Source organism: Electrona antarctica (assembly GCF_951216825.1).
Source record: "Electrona antarctica genome assembly, chromosome: 15".
In the NCBI taxonomy this organism is placed as follows: Eukaryota; Metazoa; Chordata; class Actinopteri; order Myctophiformes; family Myctophidae; genus Electrona; species Electrona antarctica.
This window is the reverse complement of record NC_136796.1, coordinates 5,408,736-5,426,724: the sequence shown is the minus strand read 5'-3', so window position 1 is coordinate 5,426,724 and position 17,989 is coordinate 5,408,736. Positions and strand designations below refer to the sequence as shown.

The 17,989-nt window shown below is 45.6% G+C and overlaps 1 protein-coding gene across 1 annotated transcript in view; it reads right to left on the bottom strand.

The window, feature by feature from the left end:
* The window catches only part of gabbr2 (gamma-aminobutyric acid (GABA) B receptor, 2), a gene marked incomplete at both ends in the record, with an annotated part of 420,874 nt that overhangs the window by 315,795 nt on the left and 87,090 nt on the right, over window positions 1-17,989 (bottom strand).

Sequence of the window (17,989 nt, the reverse complement as noted above, 5' to 3'; positions counted from 1 at the left end):
TGGAAATATAGTGGCCCTCTGGAGTGAGTGTGGAAATATAGTGGCCCTCTGGAGTGAGTGTGGAAATACAGTGTCCCTCTGGAGTGAGTGTGGAAATATAGTGGCCCTCTGGAGTGAGTGTGTAAATATAGTGGCCCTCTGGAGTGAGTGTGGAAATATAGTGGCCCTCTGGAGTGAGTGTGGAAATATAGTGGCCCTCTGGAGTGAGTGTGGAAATATAGTGGCCCTCTGGAGTGAGTGTGTAAATATAGTGGCCCTCTGGAGTGAGTGTGTTAATATAGTGGCCCTCTGGAGTGAGTGTGTTAATATAGTGGCCCTCTGGAGTGAGTGTGGAAATACAGTGTCCCTCTGGAGTGAGTGTGGAAATATAGTGGCCCTCTGGAGTGAGTGTGGAAATACAGTGTCCCTCTGGAGTGAGTGTGGAAATATAGTGGCCCTCTGGAGTGAGTGTGTAAATATAGTGGCCCTCTGGAGTGAGTGTGGAAATATACACTCCATGGTCAAAGTTGCCCTGACCTATACAGTGAGTATACATGCACCCTGAGGTGGTGATGTGAGAGTCGGATCACGAACAAAGCGATCCATCTCCGTCACCTGGCTTCAAACACACATCACTCCATGCAAGACAAGCTCCCCTTCATGGCAGGCAGCTCCAAACTAGCAGTGGTGGAAAGAAACTAAGTACATTTAACTTAAGTACTGCACCTAAATACAATTGTGAGGCATTTGTACTTTTCTGGAGTATTTCCAATACTTTTACTTCTGCTCCACTACATCTCGGATCTAAATATTGTACTTTTACTGCACTACATTTATGTGAAAACAATTGTTACCAGACTTTAGTTACAGTACGTTGTACATTTTGATTATTATTACAAAACGTACATGAACCATTTCAGCCCTATATATACTGTACATTTCGGACATTTGAAAATAGCCGATCTACATTATAAGCTTTCACTTGAAATGGGAAATTCTGCATAATGAGCACTTTTACTTTTGGTACTTAAAAGTACATTTTTGACACCAATACTTTCGTACTTTTACTCGAGTACATTTAAGGCTCATTCATAGTCTGGATTTTCGGTGGTGAGGTGACCACCACTCCGGTGGTGAGGTGACCACAGCTCCAGTGGTGAGGTGACCACCGGAGCTGAAATAAATGGTGCATTTATATAGCGCCTTTATCCAAGGCGCTTTACATAGATTGTGCATTACATTCACCCATTCACACACACATTCATACACCGATTGCGGCAGAAGCCATGCAAGGTACCAACCAGCACATCGGGAGCAATTTGGGGTTCAGTGTCTTGCCCAAGGACACTTCGACATGTAGACAGGAGGAGCCGGGATTCGAACCGCTGACCCATGGATCATTGGATGACCTGCTCTACCTCCTGAGCCACAGCCGCCCATAACATTGAGCGGTGGTGAGTAAAAACAGAGAGATGGGCTGGGGCGGTGGCGGTGGTTTGCTCTTCACCGCGGCTCCGTGACGTCATGTTGTAGTTCGGTGGTCACCTCACCACCGAAAATCCAGACTATGAATAACGCTGTGGAATTCCGGGCTTTTACATGTAAGAGTATTTCTACTATTATTTCTATTGCAGTATCGATACTTTTACTGAAATAAAAACACGAGTACTTTTTCCACCAGTAACTGCCAGCAGCCTTAAACGACACAGCGGCATAGATGGTGTCAATCTCTCTGTCAATCTCTCTGTCCTTCCTTCCATCCCTCCTCTTCTCCCATCTGTTCTCATTTTATATACCATCTCATTCCAGTCAGGTTGCCTGCCAGGCCATATTCTTTCCCCATCCTGTGTCATTCTGTCTTTCTCCTTCTTGGAGTGCATTGTGCATGAATGATATGCCATCAATCAGACAGCATTGTATTCATGTTTTTTCTCAACAGCTGAAGGAAATCAGCCTCCTCTTTGCCATCAGGTGTTCTTCTTATCATCTCCACACGATAGATATGTATCACGAGAGGCCACGATACGATATCATATCGAATTCCTTTGATTCCAAAGAATAACCAATTTAGGGCTGGGTAGGTATTGCCAACGACCTCACGAACCATACATATATCCACGTATGATAACAGCATCATCAGGAATATCACCTCTAATACTAAGCATGTGTTGTAAGGAGAATATACAGTAGGTTGCTACCTTCAGGAAGGAGATATGGTGTACCAGCATACAATAAGGTCAGACTAAAGAGGTCCTTTGTTCACCCGTCGACTGTGAGGCTTAATCAGGAGTTGTAGTAGCCATGGTAATCTAGGCGGTGGATATTGCTCTTCATGGCTTTATGTATGTAAATTGTCTTGTTCTGTGTGTGTGTGTTCTGCATACTTGGCTGCTGGGTCGCAAGACAAATTTCAGTGTGAACAGACAATAAAGTACTATATCATATCTCATATCACGATACAGAGTCCTAGATCATATATGGCAACTGGCGTCCCAGGGGGCAACATGCGGCCCCCACCATCACTTTGTCGCGAGACATGGCCAAAGCATTTTCGGCCAAAAACGCCCTATAGATCACCGATTGCCAATGTTGTTTGACAAATATATTGTCAGACAAGTTTCCAAACCAATTTGAAAAACTTAGTGGATAACATTTAAACAAACAGCAAGGAAAAAACATGTTTTGATGGATAAATGCAAAAGATTTATTCATATATATATATATTATAATATATAAAAACACAGCATTTCGTACATGGTACGATACGATACTATTATCGGCAAGGCATAATATATACTGTATCTATATTACAAGACAAAACCTGCACGTCACATTAGCTCAGGGCAGGATTGCTGTTTAGCAACAATGCAGCACACTTCGGCCGCCAGGATCACACGCCACAGCCCACGGCCAGCCTCCCGCACCAATGTGCGCGCTAGACATGCCACGCAAACTTGCGTGTAATACCCACATTTAATACATTTACCCCAAAACACACAAATAGCCCCGCCATAGCCCCCGCATGTTGGGAAGGACACAGCTTAATGTAGGGGTCACCGATTGCTGTGCAACATCCCCCTCATGTTCTCACCACCCATTGCGGCTACACCACACACACTAACCAACACAATTCTCCAAACGCAACACAGAGACCTTATTGGCTAGCCCGCTCACATGCCGCACCCCGTGACGGCACAACACAGCAACGCACAGCTGTGATTGGCCAGCCACACACATCTCATCACCACAACCAGAGTGCACACAACACGCATAGTCGGATGCCCAGTTCTTCCGAGCATTATTTCCCAGTCCCACCGCACAGACTCATAGTAACCTCGCATCAGTGTCACTGCAGACACATGGGTTCGCAGTACACTGTGGACGATTTTTGTATCGCATCGCGGGGGGACTTGAACTGACGAGTGAGTGAGTGAGTGAGTGAGTGAGTGAGTGAGTGAGTGTCTGTGTATGTGTGACTCTCCCGCAATTTCCTTCTTCCATATTGCACTGCAGCGTAACTATAGGATGAGCCGCCCAAAGGGCGGCGAAATTCTAGCATCAAATATGAGACAACTCCTCTCCTCTCCTGCCTTCTACCCACCCTCTCCTCTCCTCTACCCCTCTCCTCCTCTTCACCCCTCTCCTCTCCTCCCCTCTCCTCTCCTCTCCACCCCTCTCCTCTCCTCTACCCCTCTCCCCCTCTCCACCCCTCTCCTCTCCACCCCTCTCCTCTCCTCCTCTCCTCCTCTCCACCCCTCTCCTCTCCTCTCCCCCTCTCCACCCCTCTCTTCTCCTCCTCTCCACCCCTCTCCTCTCCTCTCCACCCCTCTCCTCTCCTCTCCACCCCTCTCCTCTCCTCTCCTCCTCTCCACCCATCTCCCCCTCTCCACCCCTCTCCTCTCCTCCTCTCCATCCCTCTCCTCTCCTCTCCTCCTCTGCACCCATCTACCCCTCTCCATCCCTCTCCACCCCTCTCCTCCCCTGTGTTGATTGGCTGGTTTTAGTGGGATTATATTTTGGTGTGTCCCTCTCCTCTCCTCCTCTCTCCTCCTCTCCACCCCTCTCCTCCTCTCCTCCTCTCCACCCCTCTCCTCCTCTCCACCCCTCCACCCATCTCCTCTCCACCCCTCCACCCATCTCCTCTCCTCCTCTCCACCCCTCTCCTCCTCCCCTCTCCTCCCCTGTGTTGATTGGCTGGTTTTAGTGGGATTATACTTTGGTGTGTCCCTCTCCTCTCCTCCCCGGTGGTTTTAGCTGCGGTAAGTTCCAGCTGTGTCTGTCACAACAACCTGTAATAGGCTTAACCGCCGCCTCTGCCTTCTGCCTCACGCAGATTGCTAATAAAAGGCGGCAATGTGTTTTGCCGCGATTTGACGAACCACTGGCAAATTTGAGCTTATCGCACCTGTGTGTGCGTGATGTGAGTGTATGTACGTGTGCGTGTGTGAGTGTATGTACGTGCGCGTGTGTGCGTGTATGTACGTGCGCGTGTGTGAGTGTATGTACGTGCGCGTGTGTGAGTGTATGTACGTGCGCGTGTGTGAGTGTACAAAGAGTATATATTGTCAGCCTGCGTGTCAGGCTCGGCTCCAGGATGAAAATAAAGAGTGTTGATTTCGTCGACTAAAACTAAAAACGAAAAAATGTCCGTCGACTACCTTTTTTCACTGACGAAAACTAAATGGAAACTAAATGAAAACTACGCTACGATGACTAAAACGAAGACTAAATATACCAACAGTTTCGTCAACAAGACTAAAATGTTAGGGATGGACTAGTGGACGAGAGATCCAGTATAAGTCATTTTACACTTGGTTGCATGCTGAAAATAGACGATCTGCTATTTTCAGCAAGTGTGAAACTAGGCCTTTCGACGGCATCAAGGCACCGTCAAAATACATTGTAGTCGACTAAATCAACTGTAGATTTAGTCGACTAAATCAACTGTAGATTTAGTCGACCATTATCTCACGATAATTAGTCGACTAGAACTAGACTAACATCAAAACATTCCGGGTGACTAAAATGTGACTAAAACTAAATGAAAAACTATTCAAGAGACTATGACTAAAACTAAAAATCACATGTGCTGCCAAAAACAACAGTGATATGGAGCTAAGTGGTTTCTTCCATCGACGACAGACAGGGGTCTGAAAGTGCAGTTTCCAAAACAATTTGAAAAACTTGTGGATAACATTTAAACAAACAGCATGGAAAAAAACATGTTTTGATGGATAAATGCAAAAGATCTATTCATATATATATATTGTAACTGCCAAAAACTGATGTTTGTTTGTTTGTTTTAAAGCCACGTCACACAGCATTTCCTGCCATATCAACATGGTACGATACGATACTATTATCGGCAAGGCATACGATACGATTATTGCCATAATGCCATTATCGATTAATTGAACCCACCACTATACTACTGTAGGCCTACCTATAAACAAGACACACACACACACACACACACACACACACACACACACACCCACCCCCCCCCCCCCCCCACACACATATTTGGTGTAGCTGAGTCACTGCTGACCATTTTTACTCTCTCAGACCTAGGAAAAGAGAAGAGAACCCGCGGGACACTCATATGCTCCAAAAGATACATTTATTGACGACGTTTCGAGCCAAGGCTCTTCATCTGGTCAAACTTTCCTATGTCACTTTTTGAACCCAGCACCTCCACGAAGTGATGTGCGTATTTTATTATAGTTTCTGTACTCTCTCAGACCTGCCAACAATTGACGGTTATGTGAAAAATAATTGTGATTACCCCCCCCCCCCCCCCCCCCTAGAGAGTTCAATAAACACTTGTAAGTGTCTCTGGATGAAAGTGCCTCTCCATAAATGCCCTATATTGTACCAGCTCTATATGCATGGTGAAGGGACAGATATAGATCAGTAAAAGAGCATATAGTAACTGTGACAGTATCTGTGAATGTGAGACATTTAAGTGGTGATCTTCTCTCGTTATGGTTTTTAACTTGACTTCAGTCCAATAAGCTGCGTTATCAAAACTATTCATTCTCATCTCGTTATTTTTGTGCTATAGGGATTTTCCACTTTCATATGAAATGGGGATCAGTGTGGATGGACTCTCTCTTCACTCTGGTCTACAGTCCAATACTCCATGGGCTCCGCTGTCTAAATGTTACCACAGGCAGGATGGGGGGGGGGGGGTTCATGCACAGATCACTCTCTGCATACAGTCAGCAGTGGTGGAAAAAGTACTCCCATTTTTATTTATTTTTTACTTAAAATGTGTAAAAGTATCAGTACTGCAATGTACGTAGACATACTCCCCCCGCTCTCAAGAGTTAAAAGGTCTAATAAGGGTCCATTTGGTTCCCAACTCTCCATCATTTAGCTGGGGACCACCTGGAACCGCCTCAAGGACCACTGCTTGAGAACCACTGTTTTAGTGGATGAAATTACCACTGCCTCCCTCCCAGTAGGCATGTAACGATATATCGTATATCCTGACGATATGAATCGATTTATTGAAATAAAAAAAGTCGATTTTCTAGTGAGGGGCTAGTGAATTATGGTGTGTGATGTGAAATGTGAGCTTTAGTCATATTCCATCATATTCAAGTGCTTTTGGAGAGAAATGAGAGTCACTTTCAGTAGTAGAGCACTGTAGAGGGGAGCTGTGTGTGTCTGTGACTGTAGAGGGGAGCTGTGTGTGTCTGTGACTGTAGAGGGGAGCTGTGTGTGTCTGTGACTGTAGAGGGGAGCTGTGTGTGTCTGTGACTGTAGAGGGGAGCTGTGTGTGTCTGTGACTGTAGAGGGGAGCTGTGTGTGTCTGTGACTGTAGAGGGGAGCTGTGTGTGTCTGTGACTGTAGAGGGGAGCTGTGTGTGTCTGTGACTGTAGAGGGGAGCTGTGTGTGTCTGTGACTGTAGAGGGGAGCTGTGTGTGTCTGTGACTGTAGAGGGGAGCTGTGTGTGTCTGTGACTGTAGAGGGGAGCTGTGTGTGTCTGTGACTGTAGAGGGGAGCTGTGTGTGACTGTGACTGTAGAGGGGAGCTGTGTGTGTCTGTGACTGTAGAGGGGAGCTGTGTGTGTCTGTGACTGTAGAGGGGAGCTGTGTGTGTCTGTGACTGTAGAGGGGAGCTGTGTGTGTCTGTGACTGTAGAGGGGAGCTGTGTGTGTCTGTGACTGTAGAGGGGAGCTGTGTGTGTCTGTGACTGTAGAGGGGAGCTGTGTGTGTCTGTGACTGTAGAGGGGAGCTGTGTGTGTCTGTGACTGTAGAGGGGAGCTGTGTGTGTCTGTGACTGTAGAGGGGAGCTGTGTGTGTCTGTGACTGTAGAGGGGAGCTGTGTGTGTCTGTGACTGTAGAGGGGAGCTGTGTGTGTCTGTGACTGTAGAGGGGAGCTGTGTGTGTCTGTGACTGTAGAGGGGAGCTGTGTGTGTCTGTGACTGTAGAGGGGAGCTGTGTGTGTCTGTGACTGTAGAGGGGAGCTGTGTGTGTCTGTGACTGTAGAGGGGAGCTGTGTGTGTCTGTGACTGTAGAGGGGAGCTGTGTGTGTCTGTGACTGTAGAGGGGAGCTGTGTGTGTCTGTGACTGTAGAGGGGAGCTGTGTGTGTCTGTGACTGTAGAGGGGAGCTGTGTGTGTCTGTGACTGTAGAGGGGAGCTGTGTGTGTCTGTGACTGTAGAGGGGAGCTGTGTGTGTCTGTGACTGTAGAGGGGAGCTGTGTGTGTCTGTGACTGTAGAGGGGAGCTGTGTGTGTCTGTGACTGTAGAGGGGAGCTGTGTGTGTCTGTGACTGTAGAGGGGAGCTGTGTGTGTCTGTGACTGTAGAGGGGAGCTGTGTGTGTCTGTGACTGTAGAGGGGAGCTGTGTGTGTCTGTGACTGTAGAGGGGAGCTGTGTGTGTCTGTGACTGTAGAGGGGAGCTGTGTGTGTCTGTGACTGTAGAGGGGAGCTGTGTGTGTCTGTGACTGTAGAGGGGAGCTGTGTGTGTCTGTGACTGTAGAGGGGAGCTGTGTGTGTCTGTGACTGTAGAGGGGAGCTGTGTGTGTCTGTGACTGTAGAGGGGAGCTGTGTGTGTCTGTGACTGTAGAGGGGAGCTGTGTGTGTCTGTGACTGTAGAGGGGAGCTGTGTGTGTCTGTGACTGTAGAGGGGAGCTGTGTGTGTCTGTGACTGTAGAGGGGAGCTGTGTGTGTCTGTGACTGTAGAGGGGAGCTGTGTGTGTCTGTGACTGTAGAGGGGAGCTGTGTGTGTCTGTGACTGTAGAGGGGAGCTGTGTGTGTCTGTGACTGTAGAGGGGAGCTGTGTGTGTCTGTGACTGTAGAGGGGAGCTGTGTGTGTCTGTGACTGTAGAGGGGAGCTGTGTGTGTCTGTGACTGTAGAGGGGAGCTGTGTGTGTCTGTGACTGTAGAGGGGAGCTGTGTGTGTCTGTGACTGTAGAGGGGAGCTGTGTGTGTCTGTGACTGTAGAGGGGAGCTGTGTGTGTCTGTGACTGTAGAGGGGAGCTGTGTGTGTCTGTGACTGTAGAGGGGAGCTGTGTGTGTCTGTGACTGTAGAGGGGAGCTGTGTGTGTCTGTGACTGTAGAGGGGAGCTGTGTGTGTCTGTGACTGTAGAGGGGAGCTGTGTGTGTCTGTGACTGTGCCCACTGCCCAGGTGATGATGGTCGTTGATGCTCATCAAGGAAGGCAATTATGTTTCTGCACTGTCAAAAGTAATGCTACTTCTTTTGCAATGTAGTTAAATAAAAAAAAATTGAAAAAGCTCAGGGGGGGAAGATAAATTATATAAAATTAAAACAAAAAAAAGTGGAAAAAATCGGGAAAATATTTTTTGTTTCAAATATCGTGAAAAATCATATCGTGATACGAATCGTATTGTCAGTTGAGTGAATGGTTACATGCCTACCTCCCAGTGAGCCAGCACAGGGTATACAGTTGGCTCATATTTACCATGGCATGGTGGTGGTGGTGGTGTGTGGAGGATTAGTCAGCATTCTGTACAGGCATGCAGGGAAACGCATATAATCTCCTTTAGATGTTGAACTATTGACCGCTGCCCCGCTTTACTGTATATCGGGCTTAATAATGCCCGGCATATGTTTTAGTAATCACCGCCCGCAGCGCTCGCATTCCAAACCCACCCACAGGGGGGGGGGGGGGGGGACAACAAGGGAAAAGGGATTGAATGAATGCAGGAGAGACCGCGACAGGAACTATGCCTTTTCATTGTTAGGTTGAATGCAGACAATTTACGGCCTATGTTTAAAGTTACCTTTGAACAGCCAGTGCACCAACCGCCGAGTTGCTTGTCATTAAAATCCACTTTACAATTTACAATTTAGGCATTTAGCAGACGCTCTTAATCCAGAGCGACTTACAATAGGCAAGAACAAAAAGCATGGGAATACATCACATATGTAACAAAATGCATTTATCGCGAAACATGCGTAAGCTAAGACCGTGACTAGAACATATCTATATAATGACACTATACATATAAACTATAACTAGAACATATCTATATAATGACACTATACATATAAACTACACATATGTGCTATACTATGCTGTACATATATACTATGAAGTGCTATGACTACATACAATGCACTTATTGTGCTGTCTACATGACATGCTATGAGTCTGTTTCAAATGCTATATAAGTCTAAGAAGTGCTGTCTAAGGGGGTAGGGTAAGTGCTATGGGCCATGATGGAGTCTGAAAAGGTGGGTTTTCAGACTACGGCGGAAGATCGGGAGTGATGCTGCAGTTCTGATTGCAACGGGAAGTGCATTCCACAGTTTTGGGGCCAGAAGGGAGAAGAGTTTGGGACGTGTGGAGCGTTGTCCCGGCGTTTTTAGTGAGGGTACTTCCAGCTTCCCTGCGTTGGCTGATCTGAGTGCGCGGGAGGGTTTGTAGGGTTCAATCATGCTGGCAAGATATGGGGGAGCCATACCTTTGGTTGCTTTAAATGCCAACATCAGAGTTTTGTATTCTGTGCGGGCAGCGACCGGGAGCCAGTGCAGGGAGCGGAGCAGGGGGGAGACATGTGAGAATTTTGGCTGGTTGAAGACCAAGCGAGCTGCGGCATTTTGGATCAGTTGGAGAGGCTTCAGTGCACATGCCGGTAGGCCAGTAAGGAGAGAGTTACAATAGTCAAGTTTTGACAGGACTGTTGTCTGGATTAGGAGCTGGGATGATTCCTGGGTGAGGAACGGTCTAATTCGTCGTATGTTATAGAGTGTGAACCTACAGGATCGAGTGACAGCTGTGATGTGAGTTTTGAACGAGAGCTGACTGTCCAGGACAACACCAAGGTTCCTGGCTGTTGGGACAGACGTTACCAGGGCGTTGTCTACGGAAATAGTTAGCTCCCGCATCGGGCAGGACTTAGCTGGGAAGAAGAGAAGCTCAGTCTTGTCTGGGTTCAGCTTGAGGTGGTTGGAAAAACGGTGTAATCGCTTGTTGTAGTGTTGAAGAATATTCCAAAGTGCCGACCACAACAACAGACCGGACGGGGCAGCCGCGCGCTGCTAAGCTTTCCCATTGTAAACAACAGGGACTCAATTTCCCATAAATCCCTTTGCACGCCAGAGCGACGGACCTTTTAGCGATGACGTCATCAAAACGCGTCTCATATCCCATTCTGTCCGGTGGATCTGATTAAAAACTGATTAAAAATGTGGATTAAACAATGAAAACATAACTCGGGCAATTTGCGAATCACAGGGAAAGTGTTCTACAATTAATTAACTCAAGCAACTTGTGAATAGAAGTCAAAGTGTTAAGGTGCGTTCAAACGTGAAGATATATATATATTTGTTTCCAGTCGCTTCGATCGCTTCACTTTGGTCGCGGATGCGGGTCAGCGTTGGTTGAAAAATCACACCTGTGTGAAGTGAGGGGCACTCTTATCATCATATACACATAGGAGGCCTTAGCTATGTTTCACCAGTTTCAATTGAAACGGGCCTCCACCCTCAGGGGGGGCCTCCGAGTTCTGAACTGACCGGCAGGCGTCAGTCAACCCCACACCACCCTTGACCCTCTCTCTCTCACTTACTGCCTTGATCTCTCCCACGATGTTACGTTTCACCTATTTTCTGTTCATAACCTGGGAAAAATGTGCAGCATTGGGAGGTAAAGGGGAGACACTTTATTGTGAAGGGACGACAGGATGAGCTGAGGTGTTGCTGCGTAATTGCCGAGAGTAATGTCCGTGCACGATATTGAACAGTCAAAACTATTTGTATCAATACGGCTGTTATGTATCAACAGAATACGTATGTGACTTCCCCAACATGTTTTAGTCTTGCTTTTATTGGTTGACAAAATTGTCAACATTTACTCGTAGCTTTAGTCATCATAGCTAGGTTTTCGTCAGTGGGAAAAAAAAGTAGTTGACAAACATTGCTAAGGCCACCCCTGATCACACATCATCTCATTCTGACAAATCACAATTTGTCTTCAACGTTTGCGTTTACACACTTTTGTCTTCAATGTTTGTGCTTACACAATGTTTTTGCTTACACAATGTTTTTGCTTACACAATGTTTGTGTTTACACAATGTTTGTGTTTACACAATGTTTGTGTTTACACAATGTTTGTGCTTACACAATGTTTGTGTTTACACAATGTTTGTGTTTACACAATGTTTGTGTTTACACAAACACTCAAAGCTGGACATAGGATGGGGCTAGCGCCCCTCTCTCTCTCTTCCATGCGAGATCAGTAGTTCTCTCTCTTTTGAACCGATAAGGGACACACTTGGTTCCTTATTTTGGGGAATCAGTCAATGACACACATACGTACATCTCACAAGTTAACAGGTTGTGAACCCAAGACGTCCACAGACGTCCTGGGAAATCACGCTATGTAGTGCCCAAGACGTCTGTGGAAGTCGTAGCAAAAAATAATAAAAAAATTATGTAAAAAGTGGGCACTCTGGGTTATTTTTTTGAAAGTGTTGTGTGGGCCGATGGTGGGCTCGTCTGAAGACGACATAGAGAGAGACCACTGCCATAGAAACATAGGTTTTTCAGAAAACTGTAGAAGCCATTATTTTAGAATCGGCCTCTTAGAAGCCATTATTTTATAGAATCGGCCTCAGGTCTAAATGGGTTAAAGAATAAAGAAGCCTGGTTAACATGGACATTAACATTGTACTACTTGTATGACATGCCTATATACCGTTATACCGTGCACTGACTGCATGGCGGCGCATTGTTATGTGAGAGTAAGTGGTTTTACATGGAGCGGTTATAATATTATTGATCCTTCCAGGAACAGTTTCTACACTCCCCGGGGAAGAGGGAGGCTCCCTCCCTTCCTCCCTCCCTCGCTCCCTCTCCGCTGGGGGTGATTCCATCTTAGTTTGTCTGTGTCATTTATATTACCACCAGGCACTAGACGTGTTACCAAGATGGATGCTGGTGTGTGTGTGTGTGTGTGTGTGTGTGTGCGCGTGCGTGCGTGGTAATAATATAATGTCATCACCCTCCACAGAGGTGGTATGTACTACCGTTCATCCGTCACCATTAATGTGCCCACAATATCCCTTTTCTTGTTTTCCATTGCATGTATTTGTATGTCATACACAGCATGCATTGCACATTCGTACATAATGCAGAGAGGGTAAATGGTGCATTTATATAGCATCTTTATCCAGGGTGCATTACATTATATTCACATTCACACGCACGCACGCACGCACGCACGCACGCACGCACGCACGCGCGGTGGAAGGAAGGAAACCATGCAAGGCACCAAGCTGCTCATCGGGTGCAATTATAGGGGTTCAGAATCCCTCTCAAGGACACTTTGACACCAACTCCTGTACTAACAAAGTAATGTACTACTATACTATACTATACTATACTATACTATACTATACTATACTATACTATACTATACTATACTATACTATACTATACTATACTATACTAGGGGCGATTGTGGCTCAGGAGGTAGAGCAGGTCGTCCAATGATCCATGGGTCGGAGGTTCCAATCCCGGCTCCTCCTGTCTACATGTCCACGTGTCCTTGGGCAAGACACTGAACCCCAAATTGCCGATGTGCTGGTTGGTACCTTGCATGGCTTCCGCCGCAATCGCTGTATTAATGTGTGTGAATGGGTGAATGTAATGCACAATCTATGTAAAGCGCCTTGGATAAAGGCGCTATATAAATGCACCATTTACTATACTATACTAGTGAGGACATCAGCTATTTTAGTATGCCAACTTTATGAATAGGCCTACAATTATTGTATTTCTTTCTTTCACTAAATTGCTATATTGGCTATAATATATATATTTATATGCCTGTGCACGACACCGGCATCTAAATGGGGTAGAACACCAACCCCTAAATCTAACCTCTGTCTAAATGCTCTATACTAAACTAACCCAATCAACTAGGGCTGTCACCATTACACATTTCAGTAGACGATCAACACATTTTGGGCGGGAACCCCTTTTGGGGTTTCAAGCATTATGTTATGCTTTAGCTGTTGAAAAATAGCAGATCTACAAGCTCATAGTGCCGCGATACGAGCTTGTAGGTCTGCTATTTTTGAAAAATCGTGAAAATGTGCCTCAAATCTTTCAATATATATTCTTTCAGAGTTTCAGTTTTAAACTCAAATCTTTGCTTCTGGGGGGGTCCCTGGAACAACATATTTTCAGACGGGGGTTGGCGGCACATTACATATGATTTTTGGGGTCCTTGACATGAAATACTGAGAACCACTGATATAGACACATGAGGTTTTTCAGAAAAAAAGACATTTAAAAAAAAAATGTTTTTAAAATTTCGACGTCAGGCCAAAATGGGTTAACACATTCCCCGTCGGTCAGATCGATGAACAGGATCCACCACCGCGATCCCATAAGCGCTAAACCCCAACCCCTGAATCTAACCTCTGAATGCCTGACCCAGAGTGATTCCTATTTGTAAGTCTGCTGTGAATCTAAAACTATTGTTTTGCCAACCATCTCTCTCTGTTTCTCGAGCTCTATTATATTCTTGTGTGGTTATACATTTGGTCCTTCACAAGCATACGACACACGTATGCACGCACACATACACACACACACACACGCACGCACACATACACACACACACACACGCACGCACACATACACACACACACACACACGCACGCACGCACACACAGTGCACAGGGGGCCTCAGGTTGCTTATTTGAGTGCAGTAATTTGCCATTAGCGTGGAGGGACAGACAGACCGACACGTTGCAGCTGGCTGGCTTTGGCTCACAGCCGCTAACAAGGCATTTCATCATTGTTAGCCCCGGACTGCTGCTCTGATCAGCTCCTGTTGTTGATGTCACAAAGCAACGCGCGCACGCACGGGCACACACACACACGCACACACACACACACACACACACACACACACACACACACGCACACACAAATACAGAGGTATATTTTGTCTCTGTCAGGTGGACCTCACAAGTCCAAAACCGTTGCTTTTCAGGATTCAATTTTATTTACATTTTTTTTAGCAGATCCACGTTTCGAGCTTGCACATCTGTTTTGATGGCGGTAATTTACGAAAAAGACACAACAAAGTGGATATAAGGTCACATTCTCACCTAATACTTCGGTAGACTCAATGCGAATGGGCAGAGAAATTGGGATTCTTGCATATTTAATTTGCTGCGGTTTGCCTTCACACTGTCATCCGCAGCAATTGGAAACGCAGCAGGGGGGACCTTTATCAATGTGTTCCATTCATAAACTAGCCTACACAGTGAAATCTATGGTGATACAATTATACTCATAACGCGCACAATTCTGTCCAAAATCGTGTGGATTCATGATGTATACTATTTGCTGATATATTTCTGTGTTCTGTCCCAGCCATTAATAGCAATATGTTACCGTGCAGAGTTGTTGGAATTAAATCCACCAAAGTCTAGAGAAACCATTTCCCTCAGAAGAACATATAATATAACGGAACAAAAACATTTCACTGAGGAAATTGCTATACTTTTCAAAGCCATGAGTTTTCACTCCACAATCGCCAATAGCACACGCAAACAAGAAAAGCAATTATACCAACAACAGACCCAAAGCAACCATAAATTGTAGGCAAAATAAATTATAAAAATGAACATAGAAATGGACACCACCGGTGTTACCGATACTGCTTATTATAAGCAAGTTTTGGCTTGTTTTTCTGTGAAGTCACTTGTTGATAATGGTAGTTGTGGGCTGTTGTCGGAGGCTTGTTTCAGGTGACAGGTGTGCATTCAATTATTATTCAATTATTATTCTGACTATTTGAATAAGTCAGAAGCTCATACTTAGGAAGTGAACATTTAACGACAGAACTCGAGTAGTCCTTCACTGGGTACTTTCTTACACTCTTATACTCAAACAATTATATAGACAATTACTTTTACTTCTGTTACTGTTATTAAAGTGACAATAATGTCAACTTTCTTTTTTGCTATTCTAGCCCATTCTGGACGGGAACCCCTTTTGGTGTTTTAACTAAGCATTATGTTATACTTTAGCTATTGAAAAATAGCAGATCTACAAGCTCATAGCGCGCCACCGAGTGGCGCGCTACGAGCTTGTAGGTCTGCTATTTTTGAAAAATCGTGAAAATGCGGCACAAATCTCAGGCCTAAGTGGGCTAGCACCCATCTCTAGTACACATTGACACAGATGATAGATCTTTGTCAGCAGCATTTCTTTTCACCGTTTCAATCTACCTCAATTATCTGTTCTATTGTGTTATCCCTCCCCTCCCCCCTCCCCTCTGCAGAAAACTCTTGTCCAATGCTTTGATTTCTACCACTCTCCTCCTCCTACTAGAACGTCTCTGTCCGTTCGGAAACCTCATGTCTGAAACTGTTGCCTTTCAGGCTTCAAATTAACCCATTTAGGTCTGACGTCGAAATAAAAAAAACGTTCGCTCTGAAAGAATATATACATATTCAAAGATTTGTGCCGCATTTTTACGATTTTAAAAAAAATAGCAGACCTACAAGTTCATAGCGCGCCACTCGGTGGCGCGCTATGAGCTTGTAGATCTGCTATTTTTCAATAGCTAAAGTATAACAGAATGCTTGAAACACCAAAAGGGGTTCCCTTGATGATGGCGATTAAAAAAAGGCTTTTCTGAAAAACCCATGTTTCCATATCAGTGGTGCTCAACCTTTTTCATGTCAAGGACCCCCAGAATTATCTCTATTGGGCCACGGACCCCCCCATCTCAAAATATGTTGTTCCAGGGACCCCCCCAGAAGCAAATATTTTAGTTAAAAATGTTCGCTCTGAAATATATATCCAAAAATTTGCACCACATTTTCACGATTTTTCAAAAATAGCAGACCTACAAGTTCGTAGCGCGGCACTCGGTGCCGCGCTATGAGCTTGTAGATCTGCTATTTTTCAACAGCTAAAGCATAATAACATAATGCTTCAAACCCCAAAAAAGGGCTTCCCGCCCAAAATGTATTAAAAACGGCCAAAATAGCTTATGGACTATAGCTATATACAAACGTGTTTCGAGCTTATCGATCTGCTACTTTTCGATACCTTCGTGCGGACGCTGCAGCGTGATCAAGTCGGCCGTTAATTTACAAAATAATATTAATAATAATTAAAAACGTGCAGATATGAGGTTTCTGCCCGACAGCCATGATATCCTTTCCTCCCTCTCACGCCATCGCCCCCGATATCCCCCCCCCCTCCACACACCCCTACCAACCCAGTATTGAGCCTCTTATATACTAAACTTCAATTGTATAGGCTTGAATATAACTATTGATTAGCGTCCAAGTCATTGTTGCAAGCTAATGATCGGCTAAATATAGGCTGTATACCGGCGGCGGCGGCGGCTGCTGCTGCTATACCGCCTCAACCCGGCCGCCCACCCGACCACCCACCCACCCAGATAGTGGTGGATAGGCAACACGGTTGGCATGACAACAACACCGGTCAAAGCACCGCAAGGCGCGCGGTCTGAGAGAGAGAGAGAGAGAGAGAGAGAGAGAGAGAGAGACAGAGACAGAGACAGAGACAGAGACAGAGACAGAGACAGAGACAGACAGAGAAAGAGGAACATTTGGCCATTGCTCAAACCTGCACTCTTGTTTTTTTTGTTTTTTTAATCCTTTCCCTCATTTTTAAGCACTTGAACCCTAGCTATTCTGGGGGAAACATCCGCCACATCAAATAACAGACAATCTTGCAACCTCACAACATGCACGACACGTTGTGAGGTTGTAGATTGGCAATTATTGGCGAAGACATTTTGTGTATAGACAAAAAAAAACACAGTCAAAGTACAGTCGTAACTCCGGTCCGGTTATCTACACACTAGAGGGAGGGTTCAAGTGGTTTGTTGTGTTCTTTGACTGCCAGGATTCAGAGCGTTATTCACCTACCTACCAAAAAGTCATAGTATATTATATTCTGTGTCGCTCCATTCCGTGCACGGGTGCCCTCAAATGAGGCGCACGGATGTGCTAGAATTGGACAATAATCGTGATCCTCCATATACGCTACAGTCCGTCTGAAAGCTACAGGCTCTGGTGTATAGCGAGCGCTGCGCCCAGTTGATCCATACAGGAATGCATTAGGTGGTGTTTTTCCCCACCGGCTCCTACAGGCTTGCAGCCCCTAAGGAACCCCCGAAAACCAAGGATTTATAGGTCAGCGAACAGCGACATCAGGGAGAAAGAGGCCAACGACGTCATTGGCAGGCAAAGTGTTCAGTCATACATGCGGACATGCTATTTATTTGTAATGTTCTGTGTAATTTATTCATTGACTGATTGATCGATCGATTGATTGACTGACATTTCTACTGACAAATACATAATACATGAACATGCACGCACACCCACCCACACACACACACCCACACACACACACACACCCACACACACACACACCCACACACCAAGCTTATTTCCATCGTGGGTCCTTTGACCGCAATGTCTCTCTCACACCGAACGTAGCCCATCTCCAAGCTCATAAGCCA